Genomic DNA, 15,147 nt, shown 5'->3' with positions numbered 1-15,147 from the left:
AACAGCAGACTAGAATCTAAAGTGAGAAAGGATTTCAAACTAAAAACATATTTGTAGTATCCAACAATCAAGAGTTCCTATCAGGGATACTGTAAGGATGGGGACAAAGGACAAAAAGGGTCCTACATACAAACCACTGAGAATGCAGATCCGGCACGCAGCATCTTACTTTTGTACAAACAAGCCTAGTCTCCTAAAATGGAATCAGTATCACGGCTGTGGGATCCCGGCGTTCAGCATACCGACGACAGAATTCCAACAGCCGGAATACCGGCGGCAAGCGCATGGTGTCCCCTCGCGTGCTTGCTGCGCTCACCGCGCTTTGGGTACAGTGGCGAATTTCACCTCAAGTGGTGGCGTGGACCACCACCCAAGTGGGAGATCCGGGCGCCATTTCACCGGCATCGGTATCCTGACCGCCGGCAATGTGATTGCCTCCCCCTAAAATACGGTTTGTCGAGAATCATGTAAAAAGAAAATGCCCAAATTGTACTAGTACCGACTTTACTTGCTCTCAAAAGTAATCCCTCATTGGGAATCATGTTTGAACATTTGCAGTAATCACACAAGTGGACTTTTTAAGATCCAATTTTATTACAAGATATGTGTCTTAACTGCAGTGTATTTAAGGATCCTTCGCATCATAAACCTCAATTGATTTATTAAGTTGTGATATTATTTCATGTATTGGGTGACTGTTTATATAGACAGTACTTACTAGGGGGCCTTGTTCAGAGAAGTACGCTACTGCAAGTGCGATTTTATATGCAACGCAACTGCCGATATCAGCAAGTAATGAAAAGAGACGCCCACCGGAGCTATGGGAACTCATTCACAATTGCGTACACATACGCAGTCTATACACAAGAACAAGGCACATCGGGATTAAGGGTAGTCCTATGGCGGCGCAGACTGGACTCGGCAGTAGTCACACAGGCGCCATGTTTTGGTACGTTAGAGCTCGCAGCTGATGTCATATACACGCCCTGAAAACAGCCATGATACGCATGCTTTTTTATGACCACTACCCGCTAAACCATGTGAACACCCCCAGATGGTAACTTCCTGTCAATCACTTTGCAATGGGAGCCTCGCTGCGTGCGGGTTTGAAGCGGCACCTTGACGCGCACAATGCGAACGCAGCACATGCGCAGTCTGATGATAATCGCTTACTTCCCTGGAATATCAGCTTTGTGCACTTCTCTGAATCAGGCCATAAGTCCTAAACAAATCTGTTTATCTGCAATATTTGTCATTTACTTTTACAAACTCTGGACGCATAATCTATTTATGCTACCATTTTTACCTAATACATATAAGTCATTTTTAAAAACGCATTTATAGTGAGTGAAACTACCTAGCCATACAGAACAGCCAGATAATCACATAATCTAGACCTACAATTTAAGACACAGCATTCTGCACATAATAAAACTTTTCCCAACGGACTGGTAGCACTTGGGGGAAACAAACTACTTACAAACATAAAGTGGATTTGGAATCACATATAGGGGTTTATTCAGGTTTGTTAGCAAACCCAAAAAAACCCACACCAATGGGCAAAACCGTGCTGCACTGCAGGTGGGGCAGATGTAACATGTGCAGAGAGAGTTAGATTTGGGTGTGGTGTGTTTAAACTGAAAATTGCAGTGTAAAAATAAAGCAGCCAGTATTTACCCTGCACAGAAACAATATAACTCACCCAAATCTAACTCTCTCTGCAAATGTTACATCTCATTTTAACATTAAATATTGTTTTGTCTGGTGTGTTTATGAGTAAGATCTATTTTAAATATCCCCTTAATCTGCTATTCAAATTTAACCTGGATACATACTTGTCCAATTCTCATCCTATCTGACCTCCGACCTACCAGACTTTTACGCTCACACAACATCTGGTTTCATCCAATCCTGGTCGTCTGGTAATGTCAAAATATTTTTAAACCTGCTGAAAAATCAGGAGACCTGATCGCCAATCACCCGACTAAGGGGGTAATTCAGATCTGATCACTGGGAAGCATTTTTTTCTGCCCTGCGATCAGATAGTCGCCGCCTACAGGGGAAGTGTATTTTCGCTGTGCAAGTGTGCGATCGCATGTGTAGCAGAGCTGCACAAACTGATTTTGTGCAGTCTCTGCGCAGCCCAGGACTTACTCTTCCAGTGCGATTGTTTCCTGCTGATTGGGGCTGGAGATGACGTCCGACACCCTCCCTGGAAACGATTTTCTGGACACTCCTGAAAAACGGTCAGTTGCCACCCACAAATGGCTTCCTCCTGTCAATCACCTTGCGAACGCCCGTGCATTCGGATTTTTCGCACCATCTCGTCGCGGGGCGCAGTTCGGATCTGATCGCCAGCTGAGCGCAAAAGCACAGCAGCGATCAGATCTGAATGAAACCCTAATATACAAGTGTGTACACATGCTCCTGTTCCAGTTCTTCTCCCGATTCATCCCTTTCAGACCTACCAGCAGGGTTGGGCTGGCCCACAGGGGTACAGGGGAAACACCCGGTAGGCCCCACTGTCTGGGCCCCCACCTCCTTCTATAGGAATCAGGTTCTAGGCTGTGGACTGTAAACTATACATTGTACATGTGTTACATTATACTGCACAGGACTATGGTGTATTATCTACAGTGCATTGCTGTTATTAATCTGATAAATTATCATGCATGCACTAGCAGTATTTACTCTATATAGTTTTCAAGAGGCCCGGACCATGCACTCTTTAATGGTTAAGCAAACCAATGTGGTGGCTGGCCACACCCACTCTGTAGACTTGCCACGCCCATAAACACGTGCCCTAACCACTACATTCCCCCGTTGGGCCCTTCGTGATCCAGTCTGACACTGGCTACCAGTCTGCATGAGATTGGAAGAGTGTGTACAGTGACATGATCCTTTCAGCAGATAGTTTCAGGAGATGCAGAACGTAAACTGGACAGTAGGAACGTGTCAGTAGTCTGGACAGGAGTTGGATCCTTGGAGAATTCGACAAGTGTGTGCCTAACTTTAGTCCCATCGGCTTTTGATGAGATCACAGCCTAATCTTTTTAAATTCTCTATCATAACAAAATAATTTGTGTACAGTTTCCAAGATTTTGGGTGGAAATTTATCAAAGTTTGCAGAGAGATAAAGTGGAGAGAGATAGATTGGAGATAAATAAACTGACAACCAATCAGCTCAGTCAGCACATTTTTCAAACACACGTCTGTAACATGACAGTTAGGAGATGATTGGTTACTTCATCTCTCTCCCCTACATCTCTTGGCAAGGTTTAATAAATATCCCCCTCCGTTGTATTGGAGACATATTGCAGTGGTGGCGTACGGTTCCTCCCTGTGCAGCCGGCACACTGACAAGTCTCCATTAAGGTATTGATTTTGACTAAAACTTAAATTAGAGTTTTCTATTGCTAATAGGAAAGAACAATTTTCCAGTAATTTCTTAGTGACTATCATTAAACAGAATGTGACAGCAACGGCAGATATTACTGGATAGGATATATTTTAGACGACCCACAATGTGTGATTTTAAAATTCTTGGTCTTAATAAAAGGAAAACTTGGGGACATGTACTAAGCAGTGATAAAAGTGGAGAAGTGAGCCAGTGGAGAAGTTCCCCATGGCAATCAATCAGCATTGACGTAACATTTATAATTTGCATACTATGGAAGTATACAGAGCAGCTGATTGGTTGCCATGGGTAGCTTCTCCACTGGCTCACTTCTCCACTTTTATCAATGCTTAGTACATGTCCCCAAGTTTTAATGGGATACACAACCCAGAGAGCCCCGGGCTACCACCCCAATCGCTCCTATTTTGCTAAGCCACATCCGCAGCCAGTGACCGGAGCTACCTGTGACAAGCTGTGTTTAAGGGACTAAAGGTGTGTGGAAGACACACTAGCTGAGGCCAGCACTCCAACAAGCCCGGGTAAAGAGTACACGCTCCCCCCATCCTCAACATCAATGACTACCAAATGTAAAGGTACTGTATGTAACAGTCAGGGCTGTTTCTAGCCAATTTGGCTCCCAGTGCGAGATTTAAAAATGCGCCCCCCCATGACATAAAAAAAATGTGCCACCCCCCCACACACACACACCTAGATAAAAAAAAAACACTTGTGCGCGCACCCGGCAAGGGGCCGTGGTCTCATCTAAATGGGTGTGGCCTCATTTAAATGGGCATGGCCTCGTCTGAAAAGACTACCTCACAATCCAGTTTTTGACCCTGCTCCAACAGATCACGACCACCACAGGAGAAAAAAAAATTCTACCATATTAAGCCCCACACAGTAATGCCCCCTGCACCATATTATGCCACACACCGCAATGCCCTTGATACATTAAATCCCCACACTACGGCAGGCAAAAGTCCCCATTTCACACATTACGGCAGGTGTCCCCATTTTACACATTGAGAGAGAGAGAGAGAATACTTACAGAGGCGATTACTGCTCTTCGGCCCGCCTCACCAGTCGCTACTCGCGCCGGCCTTTCCCTCTTCCTAACTTGGATCCCCATCTGTACTCCGCTTGGGGGGGGGGGGTTTCGCGGAGTGACGGGGTTGCGTCGTGACGTAACGGCGCAACCGCGTCATTCCGTGAAATTCCACCCCCCCGAGCGGGTTACTCGGGGAGAAATAGGAGGGGGAAGCAGGGAGCCACAGTTAGTGCCGCGGCGGGCTCCCAGTGCGATTGCACTGCTCGCCTGCCCCAAGAAACGGCCCTGGTAACAGTGGCCCTTCACTTGTCCTGTATGCCACAAGTGATTATTAGATACTGCTCTCATTCTTTCTCTATGGACAATAGCCGCATACCACTATACTTGTTATGTATGCTGGGGCATATTAATTCATCATTACAGCGATATCTACAAAAGTATTGAAAATAAAGTTTTATGTCCCATAAAATCTCCCTAAACCCACCATTTCTAACAATAAAATAGGAATGTTGGTAATTACCGGAATTTCACTTTGCCTACTTGCTTCTCTGTAATACATACCATCAGTCTTTGCATTGTGGCTAAGCACGCTATATGTTCAATGTAAACTTTATTTGGCATTAAAAAAATTACTCCAGCCAAAAACAAGTGAGCGGTACATTGAAGAAATAGCTTTATTTTTATGTGTATTGTCATACATGCATTATAAGAGGACACAAAATTCTACCAAAATTGATCACATCCTCACTATACACCTCTTATCACCCAAACACCACCCGTATTTAATGAGGATGTGCCAAGCTTGTGGCATTATATTCAAAAACACTTGAGGCTGTAATTGCTGCCAAAGGTGCATCAACAATGTATTGAGCAAAGACTGTGAATACTTATGTACATGTGTTTTCTTAGTTTTTTATTTTTAAAAAATTTGCAGAAATCACAAAAAAAAAGTGTAGAATTTTGAGGGAGAAAATGAATTTATTCCATTTTGGAATTAAGCTGTAACATAACAGAATGTGGAAAAAGTGAAGCGCTGTGAATACTTTCTGGATGCACTGTATGTATGCCTATTCTTTCATGTTACAAATTTTGGGGCCATTAGTATTTAGTAGGTATGAAGTGATATCACTTTTTCATAAAACAATTTTATTGATGCTTCTATGAATTTCAACTAGCGGGAAACATATATGATGTGTGAGTATACAGTTTCACCACATGATGGCACTGTTATAACAAAATGATTTATACATTAGTGCTGAATTTAAATGGTCCACTGCAGATTCTCTTCATGTTTTAATTCATGAAATACTTCTACATTGCTCAGCAGTTGTGAAATGAGATGTCAAATAAGTTGATGTACAGTAAAGCACCACACAACAGGCCATTGCTTCATTGCTCCAGCTCAAACGAGGAATTGGTGACTAATTTCATCAAAGGCACTCTAAATTCATAGCTTTGTACTTTAAAGTGTGTCACAACATGCATATTAAATGGAAATGTTATTACACAATAAAATAGTTCCAATACACTAGTAAACATAAAAAAAAGTATGTTTATTTCAGCTCCCAAATTTGATGAAGACTTATAATGTACTGTATATGTTACTTGGGGCGAGGGATGAAGAGGGGGTGCTGACATAGGTAAATAACAATCCAGGAGATTGACTACTGACATATTGTTTCTAAGATATGGAACTGAATTCCCATGGGCACTAGAACCGTAACATTACGAGATGGAGGTAAAAAAACCAGAAGGTTCTACCCAAATGCACCTAATTAAACAAGACCACACCTCTGTACTTCCTAAGAACGTTCTCTTTTGGGAGTATCATACAAAAAGGAGGATTATTATCCTGCACCAATCTATGTGGTTAAATGTTTAACGTTTAGGATTTAATAGTATTCTCTCATCACCCAGTAAATATGTATTTTGTAGGGTAACTCCTAGTATGCACGGCCCTGGCACTGTTTTTCTATTCAATTTAATGCATTTGTATTCTTCATTCATTGTTTTCTTGACTTTTTAGTATATTTTTATTTTATGATTGTGCATGTGTTATACGTCTAAAGTCTCTGCAGGATGTCCTTACAGGTCATCTAGGCCTTCTTATGACTTTACTAATATGATGCTGTACATTGTTTGACTCGTTGTTCATAATGCTTCTGACTCAATAAATACACTAAAAAATATATATATTTTGTCATCTTTAAATAAATAAAGGCAAAATATTGTTAAAATAATAGAAAAATAGTAAAGTGTTAAAGGAAGATACAGAATAGAGATTAACATTAGATATTACTGTACCCGCCCCTTGTTATAAATTAGAGTTCAATACTGTTATAATATTGTGCCGCTCATTAGTGTATATCTTTATTTGTATATAATAAATACTATACATTAAACTATGGCAACCATTTGTCAAAGTGCTCGCAAATAACAATGACACTGAGGCAGTGTCGGGCTGCGGCACGTAGGACCCAGTGTAGGAATGCGGTGCCAGGGGGCCATGCTTAGAGGCTTGGCTAACCATTAGTGAGTGCATGGTCTTGGCCCCTTGATAAAAATATATAGTAAATACTAATTGCGCATGCATGATAATGTACCAGATTAATTACAGCAATGCACTGTAGATAATACACTATAGTCCTGTGCAATCTAGTGCATACCTCCCAAGTGTCTTGTGGTTTGGTGGGGGGGGGGGGGGGTAGCAGTTGGGAGGCTCTTGCCACTCACTGCTCTGCACAGCATCTATTCACAGGAGACAGAGGGATTGGGGACATGCCACCAGTTCATAGAGCGGGATTGGGGACATGCCACCAGTTCATAGAGCGGGATTGGGGACGTGCCACCAGTTCATGCCCCCTCAGTGATGAAAACCAGGTGAGTGGCTCGCGATTGTGTCACTCCAGTGAAGACACACACCTTTTCTATAGGCCACACCCCCTTTTGGGTGTGGCTTCGCCGTGCCTGGGAGTCCTGCTTCCCCATCTCACAATGTTGGGAGGTATGCTAGAGCAACTTATGAATGATGTTTAATTCATTGCACAGTCTGGATCCTGATCCAGTTGGACCCATCGGGGGTTTCCACTGTATCCCTGTGGGTCAGTCCACCCCTGCACTGAGTGAACTGATGGATTCTCCAGTTTAAATCCCAGTGTACAGATGTGACCTTACTTACTGTAGCTTCAGTCACACCAAATAGCCCCTCTCGGCGCACCAAGTCCAGTGCGACTCAATGCTGAGATAAACATGCAGGCACTTATCCATCATGCAATACCATCAGGGAGTTGTCTGATTGGCTCCAAATTTATTCTGTAGCAAGACAACAATCCCAAACATACAGCCAATGACATTAAGAACTAACTTTAGTGTAAAGAAGAACAAGGAGTGGTGGAAGTGAAGATATGGCCCCGACAGAGCCCTGATCTCAACATTAAAGAGTCTGTCTGGGATTATATCAAGAGACAGAAGGATCTGAGCAAGCCTACTTCCACAGAAGATCTATGGTTAGTTCTCCAACATGTTTGGAACAAGCTCCCTGCCGAGTTCCTTCAAAAACTGTGTGCAAGTGTACCTAGAAGAATTGATGCTGCTTTGAAGGCAAAGGGTGGTCACACCGAATACTGATTTGATTTAGATTTCTCTTCTGTTCATTCACTTTGCATTTTGTTTATTGATAAAAATAAACTATTATCACATCTATTTTTGAAAGCATTCTTACTTTGCCGCATTTTTTTTCCACACCCGCCTAACACTTTTGCACAGTACTGTATATTATCCTACAGATTAGATCCCTGGTTTAAAAAAATTCAGTAAAAATAAATACCTGTAACATTTATTTTACAACTGAAAATGAATTCCTGGAATCAGTTGTTAACTGGATTTTAGGGGAATGGAAGCCATAATTACAGAACAGATGCACCTCAACATGACCTGTACACTGGCCATAAGTATTAAATAATTGCATTGCATTTTAAATACGCCTTTTAAATCATTGTCTCAGAATATAATTATCAACACTTTATGCTTTGCATTAGAAATGGTTATATCTGATGGGTTACTAATTATACAGTATATGGTTATTTATTCATATGGTGACATGTAGATAATATCTAATCAATGCCATATTTACTCTCCTGGACGCTGTATGCACACAGGAGTAACTATAAAAGTTATTAGTTTATTATTGCTGAAAGGTGCATAGCGATCAGTCAGCAAAGAGATTTTATCTGCCTAGTGAAAGTTAGGCCAGTATTGGATTGCTTGCTACAGTTTTACATTTATACCTTTAAGCGATGTTAATAAATAATCCCCAGAGTAGGAATGTTGTGAATAGTAGGCACGAGTGACCCACAGCACTGTTTCCAATTAAACTAGGTGAATTACTTGCAGAATGTATGAGGTATTTGTTCTGTTTTATTAAATAAACCTTCATCTGTACTGACAAATCGTGTTTGGCAGCCTAATCGCTTGGCACTTCCACTGCCCTCACACTAACCATTCACTCATTTGCCCTGCATAATACACGCTGCAGTAAGGAATGGAAGCTACGATTACATGTTGTGCTTAGAATCCAATTAAAGTTGATGTGTCCTGATTCATTTCTACCTTTAACAATGCAAACAAAAGTACTGACGGAACAAAACACCTGTTCAGAGAGCAGATAATAAATGACTGGTTTACATTCAAACTGGAAGACATGAAGAGAAGCCACAGAAAGTTAATTATCTAATTATTATCTAGTACAAACCCTATTTCATCAAATAATCGAGAGCATCTGAATCAACACATGAATACTGCATAATGCAAAACAGACAGCTGGTAACATCAGTGGTGAGAATCAATGGGATGTACCAGTACTATAGCGACCCTACTGCCCAGCGCTCCTCCCTCTGGCCCTGTACACACCTGTTAGAGACTAAGGCCTTGTACTCATGGCCAGTGGCGCAGAAAGGAGGAAGGGGGTACTAATTACCCAGCCCCCCCCTTCTTATCAGGCAGAAGCAGCTACAGCGCTTCTCCACAGCCCAGCGTAAGCTGCTGTGTTCTGGGCTGCAGTGTGGCCAGGAAGGCACTTAAAATACTATTTTTTTTCTAAAGGTTAGAGGCCAGACCTACTATAATTAGGCCACGCCCCCTGAAAAGTCCCTGGGCCCAGGCAGGCTCTCTACTGCCCTGCTCATGGCCATATTAAGGGCCACATGGGCCTGAGTCTGCAGATAATAAAGGGCCTTTTGTGAGAACCGGAACACCTGTGATCAGAGTCATGTGGGCTTGTATACCCCTACACTATCAGCCCCAATGTCTCCCCAACGACGGGAGATAAAGTGGAGGAGTTGCCCATAGCTTCTACAGATGTGTCCTCTCCTCATACATGACTGCTGCAGCCCCTCTTGGCGAGCAAGATCCTGAAACTGTGTCTTAGTCACAACGCAATGCCCAAGGTCGCACCAGGAGACTGCGCTGTTTAATTTTATAAGCAACACTTGTCACTTGTACATTGTGCATGACTGAGCCTCTGACTTTGCTTGTGAAGTGCTACGATGCAGCGGCCACAGCTTATTCCCATGTAAAGTCCTGTTGTGCCTGTTGAGCGCCTGTGTACGGCCTTTCCCAGTGCAGGAAAGTGAGAGAGCTGTATGGTGTGAGCCATTGTGACACCGGGATTATATTGCTGGCTGTTAGAATAGCAAAAGAGGATTTAAGGACAACTCCAGCTGAAGATTAAGGGGTCTGTTTACTAAGACTTGGGGGGAGATGTACTAAGCCTGAAAAGTGATACATTTCACAGTGATAAACTGCCAGCCAATCAGCTCCTAACTACCATGTCACTGGCTGTGTTTGAAAAATGACAGTTAGGAGCTGATTGGCTGGTACTTTATCACCGTGATATTTATCACTTTTCAAGGCTTAGTCATCTGGCCCTTGGAGAGAGATAAAGTGGACGGAGACAAAGTACCAGCCAACCAGCTCCTGTCATTTTACAAACAATGGGGTCGATTCTATTCGGCAACTAATGAATAGCGCCGGGAATTAGCTCCCGACGCTATTCAATTCAGCGATGGCCCGTTCTCGCCGACAAAACAGGTTGAATTGTCGGGAGAACGGGCATTCTCCGACTTAACTCCCGGCGCGAGGCTGATTCCCGACAGAATCAGCCTCGCGCCGGCCGCGAGGCATCACTTTTGTCGGGTTTCTCTTCTCATCCCCCGGGGATGAGAGAAGAATTCCCGACAATTGCAGGTAATTAGTTGCTGAATTGAATAGCGTCGGGAGCTAATTCCCGGCGCTATTCATTAGTTGCCGAATAGAATCGACCCCAATGCCTGTAATGCGGCAGTTAGGAACTGATTGGCTGGTGTTTTATTTCTCTCCATTGTATTTCCCTCCAAGCCTTAGTACATAGACCGCCAAATTCACTAAATTCCTATCAAATTAAAAGCTCTTTTTAACTGAGGTGAAATACTTTTCTCATTTGGTGCCCTGGAGCCCAAAGTCCCCAGGCGATCATGCTGCTCCCTTCTCTGCTACTATGGACTGCCTATTTCTATGGGTCAATGATGTTGGTAATGACCCCTAATCTTAAAAAGGTAGTTTGCAGTGGAAGTGGGCCCGACTTGTATTTAGAGATGTGCGGTTCGGTTCTCCAGAAATCCGAACCCACTCAAGATTTTGTGTACTGAACCGCATTAAAACCTAGTCCGGATCCACAGAGGAGATCTGAGTGCCGGTTCAGATCTTTACGCAGTCTGGAATTCTGGTTTTAAATCCTAATTTCGGGTTTTGGATTGCAAAAGTTACAGGATTTTAACTGAATTTTATCACTTTTTATAAATGATTATTGATTTTTTTTTGTATTATTTTTTTATCGATTTTAAACCAAACAGAAATCCGAATCCAAACCAAAACACTTGAGGGTGGTTTTGACAAAACCAAAACATGATGTATAATTAGAACTAAAATCAAAACACAGGGGTTCCCGCAACTCTCTAACTGTGATACAGGTAAGGTAAATTCACAATGTGGCTCTTTTCAAAGCTTCTTTGGCGGCTTTGAATGCTGGTCTTAAAGGGGCAATAATATTAAATACAAAACCGTAAATGTCTTGTATTTCATTTTATTGCCACTTTTGAATCCATTAGCCAACCGCCGCGCTCTTCACTTCAAAAGTGCTTCATAGCATATTTACCCCGTTGTGATGATGAAAACTATCAACTGCGGAACACATTGTTTAGACAGTAATTCCACCAGTGACATCTACAAGACAATGCTCCCTCAGAGTTGAGTGATCTGGAAATGAAACAGTTGAAAGCTTTATCTAATGATGACTCCTGAGTCCTGATGGCCAGATTGCTGCTCAGACCACAATGGAATTTTCCTTAAAAAAGTTTTTAACACTTTTCTTTCCAGAGACAGCGCTACCAAGGAGAACTACACCATTCAAATCAAAGTGAGCAGTCAAACAATAAAAATAAAAATCGTTCACTATTTTTAATGAAATTCATTGAAAAGGTTCATTTAATTTTACACATCCTCGATTTTTCATGATATTACTTGGTTATAGACCACCTCTGCACTATGGGGGTATTCAGAGTTGTTAGCAAACCAAAAAAGCAAACTAATGGGCGAAACCATGTGCACTGCAGGTGGGGCAGATGTAACATGTGCAGAGAGAGTTAGATTTGGGTGGGTTATTTGTTTCTGTGCAGGGTAAATACTGGCTGCTTTATTTTTACACTGCAATTTAGATTTCAATTTGAACACAACCCACCCAAATCGAACTCTCTCTGCACATGTTACATCTGCCCCACCTGCAGTGCACATGGGGGGTCATTCCGAGTTGTTCGCTCTGTAAATTTTTTCGCATCGCAGCGATTTTCCGCTTAGTGCGCATGCGCCATGTCCGCACTGCGACTGCGCCAAGTAAATTTGCTATGCAGTTAGGAATTTTACTCACGGCTTTTTCTTCGTTCTGGTGATCGTAATGTGATTGACAGGAAGTGGGTGTTTCTGGGCGGAAACAGGCCGTTTTATGGGTGTGTGCGAAAAAACGCTACCGTTTCTGGGAAAAACGCGGGAGTGGCTGGAGAAACGGAGGAGTGTCTGGGCGAACGCTGGGTGTGTTTATGACGTCAAACCAGGAACGACAAGCACTGAACTGATCGCAGATGCCGAGTAAGTTTGAAGCTACTCAGAAACTGCTAAGAGGTGTGTAATCGCAATTTTGAGAATCTTTCGTTCGCAATTTTAAGAAGCTAAGATTCACTCCCAGTAGGCGGCAGCTTAGCGTGTGTAAAGCTGCTAAAAGCAGCTTTCGAGCGAACAACTCGGAATGAGGGCCTTGGTATTGCCCATTAGTGTGCTTTTTTTGTTTTATTAACAAACCTGAATAATCCCCTATAAATTGTACATTTACTAAGAATTATGTTTGCCTAAGATTGCATTCTAGGGCGAGTTTAGCCTTTATTTTTTTAAACTCAGAGGTTTACTAAATAATATGGGAGTAAAATAAGGATTTGAACTGCAAAACATGTCTGAATCTGCAAATACAATTCAATACACCATCGGTCCAAGTACTTTCTATAGAAAAGAATGCAACACGGAAATTTACAAAGACTCGTGTTTATAAACACAAAGCAAACTTGGGACAAAATACACTTTGCAAATATACGTCCCTGAGAGCAGCGTGTTTGTACAAGCCTGCGGAGGATAGCCCTAGGCTTCAGCCCAGGCCAGGTCTAGACTGTAGACGGGGAACCCCTTTATTTGGGGGTGTTTCCTCTTCCCCGGGAATCCCCGCCTGGGGGGTGGGGCGGGGGGTGGGGGGAATTAATGCTTTGGCCGGGGACATGCACTGAGGCTGGAGGGGGGGAGGTTCAGGGGAAATTTGCGGAAAAATTATTTCACAGAAAGGGTAGTGGACAAGTGGAATAGCCTCCCATCAGAGGTGGTAGAGGCTAAGACAGTAGAGCAATTTAAACATGCATGGGATAGACATAAGGATATCCTTACAAAGAAATAAGGATCAAATAAGGTTAGAGATAAAAATAATGTAAAAAAAAAAAAAAAAGGGGCAGACTAGATGGGCCAAGTGGTTCTTATCTGCCGACAAATTCTATGTTTCTATGTTTCTATGACATCCGGTGAAGTACCGACAGGCAGAATCCCAATCACCGCCGGGTATTCCCATTCAGTTAGTGGGTCCATGCCACCGAGTGGGAATATAATCTGTGATGAGCGAAGACGGGATGACACTTTAAGTATACTGACAGCCGGCATCCTACTGTATCTGCCACATGCTTACATATGTATTCCCCCTGAGTATGTGCTATTCACAAAGCCCCTACAGTATACGTACAGCAAACTATTTTATACGTGTCTGAACTTGGGAGTATTTTGCCCAGTGTCAGATATTTTAGAGGTGTTACCACAAATATAATAAATATATGTATATATCTTTTTATGCATATTTTCAGCCTCTGTCGGATGCTACATGTGAAATACATACGAAAACGTTTACATACAGCTGGTCTGAAGATCCTAAAATCTTCTTCTACCAAGAGAGAATCTTATAACATAAACGCCAGTTGCTCCATGTGGTTAAACTCATAGAAAACAAACACAAAACAGCATATAGAGGTCTCCTATACAGTCCATTGGGACAGATGTATTAAGCCTTGTATAGGGATAAAGTGCCAGCCAATCAGCACCCAGTTGCCATGTTACATGCTATGTTTGAAAAATGACACTTAGGAGCTGATTGGTTGCTAGTTTATCTCTCTCCAGTTCATCACCCCTATAAATGTTGATAATCAGCCTGCAGAAGCTGCACTTCCAACTGGGGAGCCCCCCCCCTCCCCCCCCCCCGCTAATTTAGCACAGCTACGATCATCCTCCCTGACATGTGGGGGGACACCCAGCACAGGGCTAGTCCGTCCCGCATGTCAGTGCCGCCCCCCCGCAGTAGTGCAAAGGCATTGCACAGCGGCGATGCCTTTGCACTTCAAGAGTAGCTCCCGACCAGTGCAGCTTTAGCGTGCTGGCCGGGAGCTACTCGTCGCTCCCCGGCCCGCAGTGGCTGCGTGTGACATCACGCAGCCGCTGCGGCCCGCACCCCGTTCCTTCTGGCATGTGCCGGCGCACTACGGCGCTGGTGCATGTGCAGTAGAGACCCGTTCGCTCAGTCAGAATGTCCCCCCTTGCTGGAAGGCGCATATTAATGGAAAGGTTTTTTTGTGCAATCTATGCATGCAATGATAGCTGGAATCTGTGTGGTTGCTATGGGAGATGTCTGCACTTGTCCTCTTTAGAAATACGCCGCTCAGAGAAAACTTCCAAGCAGCGTATATTATTGCTCTAAGTCCCAAATGATTCACTAATTAAATTGCTTTTTTTTACTGTAAACATAGACGTTGCTAGGTATTATACTGTAAGATCATGCTAATTGCAGCAAAGCCGTAGTGCAGTGTAGCGTATCGTAGTGTAACTAATTGCCATAACTGCTCGGTGAGAGGTCACTGTACTACCATGTAAATTTTCCCAGTTATGACTGAAGAGGAAACTATTTACCGCAGATGTAGAGATACCTATGCTATCCAGAGCTAAAATTATCTTATGCACACAATATTTGCTATTTCTGGGTAGTATAGAATGCATCTACAATACATATTATTAATTACAATAGGACATGGAGATTTGGCAT

General features: G+C 42.9%; 1 protein-coding gene across 2 annotated transcripts in view; it reads right to left on the bottom strand.

The window, feature by feature from the left end:
* Nucleotides 1–15,147, bottom strand: part of PARP8 (poly(ADP-ribose) polymerase family member 8) — a 420,080-nt gene that overhangs the window by 81,587 nt on the left and 323,346 nt on the right. The window lies entirely within an intron of this gene.

This window comes from Pseudophryne corroboree, chromosome 1 (assembly GCF_028390025.1).
Source record: "Pseudophryne corroboree isolate aPseCor3 chromosome 1, aPseCor3.hap2, whole genome shotgun sequence".
NCBI classification, from domain to species: Eukaryota; Metazoa; Chordata; class Amphibia; order Anura; family Myobatrachidae; genus Pseudophryne; species Pseudophryne corroboree.
This window is presented reverse-complemented; position numbering and strand designations above follow the sequence as displayed.